This window comes from Lynx rufus, unplaced genomic scaffold (assembly GCF_022079265.1).
Source record: "Lynx rufus isolate CCGP_SWC_20201006 ecotype Redwood Valley unplaced genomic scaffold, mLynRuf1.p SCAF_13, whole genome shotgun sequence".
NCBI classification, from domain to species: Eukaryota; Metazoa; Chordata; class Mammalia; order Carnivora; family Felidae; genus Lynx; species Lynx rufus.
Window position 1 is genome coordinate 16,560,985 of NW_025814827.1, and position 4,010 is coordinate 16,564,994.

General features: G+C 42.4%; 1 non-coding gene across 1 annotated transcript; it reads right to left on the bottom strand.

Annotated features, from left to right (window-relative positions):
• Positions 1 to 3,712: 3,712 nt before the first annotated feature.
• TRNAQ-UUG (transfer RNA glutamine (anticodon UUG)) lies at positions 3,713 to 3,797 on the bottom strand. The gene has a single exon. It is a non-coding gene; the product is annotated as a tRNA-Gln (tRNA).
• Positions 3,798 to 4,010: the final 213 nt, after the last annotated feature.

The window sequence follows — 4,010 nt, forward strand, 5'->3', positions numbered from 1 at the left end:
GCTGGGGCTTCAGCAGCTATCTAGGATCTTGAGGCAACATTGAAAGGGGAAGCCATGAGGTGAAAGTAATACCACGGAGCCATTTCACCAGTTCTGGACTGACTGCCTACTTCTAGGTTTCATTAATAAAAGCGAGAGAGATACCTTCTTTACTCACTACTTTTTCAGGTCTGATATGAGCCGTCATTCACAAATTCCTAACCCACACAGAAGCTGTTTCTTAATTGAGGGACATTTCAAATCATAGGTATGAAAAAGTCACATGTTTCAGGGGAGTCAAGAGAAGGTAGTCTGAAGGCTGTAGAGTATACAGGAGCTCTAATTCCCATCCTACCACCGCCTCCCTCATCCCCACACTATCACAGCATCTCTTGTTTCTCATGAAAAACACAGTTCAGGTGAGAAGTCTGGAAAAGAATGCACCCAACATTAACCACAGTATTCTTGGTTGTGTGATCACTGCCGGTTTTCAGTTTCTCTTTTTTGTTTCATCAGTTTGGGTTCCCCGCCTCCCTCGCCCGAAGTTTTCATCTAAATTCCAGTTAGTCAACATACCATGTAATATTAGTTTCAGGTATATACTACAATGATTCAGTAATTCCATACAATACCTGGTGCTTACCACAACGCATGCACTCCCTAATTCCAATCACCTCTTTCACCCACCACACCCATCAGATTATTTTCTAGAGTTATGACCTTGTTTCTTGGCTTGCTTCTTTTCCCATGTTCATCTGTTTTGTTTCTTAAATTCCACATATGAGTGAAATCATATGGCCTTTCTCTGACTTATTTCACTTAGCATTATACTCTCTAGCTCCATCCACATCATTGCAAATGTCAAGATTTCGTTTTTATGGCTGAGTAATATTCCATTGTGTATACATACCACATCTTCTTTATCTGTTCGTCTCATCAGTTTTCCAATTTATCGAGAATTCACATGTTTTATGGATTTTTAGAATTTTTAAAAGCTATTTTAGAATCATCTTGGGAAACAAAACAAATACTACTCTCTTGGGGTGCCTGGGTGGCTCAGTCGGTTAAGTGTCCAACTCTTGATTACAGCTCAGGACATGATCTCGTAGTTCATGAGATCGAATCTCACGTTGAGCTCTGAGCCGACAGTGAAGAGCCTGCTTGGGATTTTCTCTCTCTCTCTGCTCCTCCTGTGCATGTGTGTGCTCTCAAAATAAACATTTAAAAATAAATTAAATATTTAATTGGCACCACCCACAGGATTTTCTTCATTTACCACAAAAATACTTTTTTCTCCGTTGCCATCACCTGGCATTATCTTTGGTTTTTGTCTTTGCCACAACTGATAGATGAAAACTGATATCCCACTGTGGTTTTCATCTGTATTTCTTTTATTAGTAGTAAACTTGAGCCCCTTTTCATATATTTGTGGCCATTTGCATTTCTTCTTCAATTTCTTTCCCACTAATGTTTTTCTGTCCATTTTTATGTTACACTATTTACTACTTATTATTAATTTGTAAGAGCTCTGAATTTAGGGGCACCTGGGTGGCTTAGTTGGTTTAGGCATCCAACTGGTGATTTCGGCTCAAGTCATGATCTCTCGGTTTGTGAGTTCAAGCTCTGCATCGGACCCTGGGCTGGCAGCTCAGAACCTCCTTGGGATTCTCTCTCTGCACCTACCCTGCTCTCTTGCATACTCTCTCTCTCTCTCCCAAAAGTAAATAAACTTAAAAAAACATAGCTCTGAATTTATCAGTTATGTACTCTTCGTTCAGTTTTTGTGGCTATGTCATCCCAGCGCGTGGTTTGACTAGGTTTTATGGGGCTCTTTCCTAGGCTTAACTCGGGGATATATTTTGATGTAGGGGAGGCAATGATTATGCTAGGACTGCACAGTTATCCTGGCCATGTTCTGAGTGGCAGAATCCATAGACTTCAGGTGCTATTTAAGTAAGATGCAGGGATCCCCTGCTTTCCTCAGACTACACTCACTTCACTTTCACAAAAGACTGACGTTAGCATCCGTTAAATCCAAAGGGGAGTTTCACTTTTGCTAAAAAAAGTAATTAAAAAAATAAAAAGCTGCTACTCTACTAACGTAGGTCTTTCAAAAAGCAAAGTGGCTTCACAGAAACTTTGGGAAAGCAGGGGATACTCTTCCCTTCTACCGTGTGGCTTATGAAAGTGTCCATGGGCACACCCTACCTTCAGGTCGTGGGGGAAGCGTGTATTCTCATGAGCTCTGGTCAAGCTCCCATCCACAGTGCCATACATCCGTGTCATCCGTGCCATCATGCAGAGATAGAGCGGGTCTAACAACCAACCTGATCCACTTATACTCGTGGGAAAAATTTTTTTAACTAAGGGACTTACTCACGTGTTTGTTCTGTGAAAAAGCCAAAAAGCAGGAGAGGTTAGAAGCTGGTATTTGTGAAGGGAGACAGAAGTACCTGGCGAGTCCAGAGGGCTAGCAGAAACACACAGTGACAGGCAAACGGAGCCCAGTGCAGAAGCATCAGGAAGAACCTGCTATACAGTTAGATGAGTGGCAGAACAAGGAAGGCAGGTCTTTGTGGGGTTAAAGCAGACAGGGGACTAATCCCCAAATAAACACATACATAGAAGATGGTGATGGAGGCCAGAAAAGCTTGGATTAATTGGCACCCCATTCTCCATACCCATTAATGGAACCATTTTCTGCTCTGTCCTTTCCAATGGAAACAAATGGGGAACAGGGTGATATCCGGGGTTTATGCATCAAGTCAACTTCCAGGGACTCTCCAGGGCGCATTCAAACTGATTACCAACCTCTGTAACAAAATATTCCTCTCCCTCACTGTGTGACTTTACAGCTACTTGGCTTCTCTAGGCCTCAGTTTCCTCACTGTGTTGAAACTCTAACCCTAAGCCTGAACCCTAAACCCGTACCCCTGAATCTGGAAGACCAGCTCTTTCAACACAGAACTTCTCTGATCGTGCTCCCTGGCCTCTTTGTCTTGGGAGCAGCATGCCTGGATGGTTCAAGAATCCTTATCTGACAGCAGAGCTCCCCAAAGGAGGAAGGAAGGAGGAAAGGACTAGAAGTGAGGGGCCAGCTGGGAGGATTCTGGGAAGAGAAGTCCATGTGCAAATGAAAAGGGCCTAGCCATGTCGGTGACAATGGGGATAAGAAGAGAAAATAGACAGAGACAGGAAAAATTTTAAAGTATCACAGAGATAGATCAGAGGAGACTTGAAAACCAAATCCGAAAACTAGCAGCCTTTGGACCTGAAGTTCACGATGGTGACCCCAGGTCACACCAGCCAGGAAAGGAAAAGTCGATCGCTTTCACAAAACTTGAAAACTTTGAATAACTTTCACAAAAGTTAAAAATATGACTTTCCACAAGTATACACTGAACAGGCCCCAAAATCTTACTCAATTAGATAATCTAAGACAGAGAAGAAGGAAGAAGGTACATCTGGCTCAAGGAGCATCTTGAGAAACTATTTGTAGACATTTATAAAGCAATGTTAGAATAAATTTTCTAGTTTAGATACAAAACTGGTCAATACTCCAAGGTGATACAAAAATCATAACATTTGGGATCTCTCTTTTTTAATTTTTTTCATGTTTTATTATTTATTTGTGAGAGAGACAGACAGACACATGGAGCACGAGTGGAGGAGGCACAGAGAGAGGGAGACACAGAATCCAAAGCAGGCTCCAGGCTCTGAGCTGTCAGCACAAAGCCCAAGGTGGGGCTTGAACCCACGAACCCTGAGATCATGACCTGAGCCAAAGTCAGACGCTTAACCAACTGAACCACCCAGGCGGCCCTAGGATCATTTAGTGAACAGAAATTATTTGCCTCTCTACAGAAAAGACCTGGAAATTACCAGGGAAATTCACGGAGTCTGAGACCTTAACTAATAGGAAATAGGGAAGCCAAACAAATACTCGTTTTTCTAAATTAGTGGTTCTCAACCAGGAGAGCTTTTGCCTTCCAGGGGACATTTGGTATTATGTGGAGACCTTTTTTGGTCAC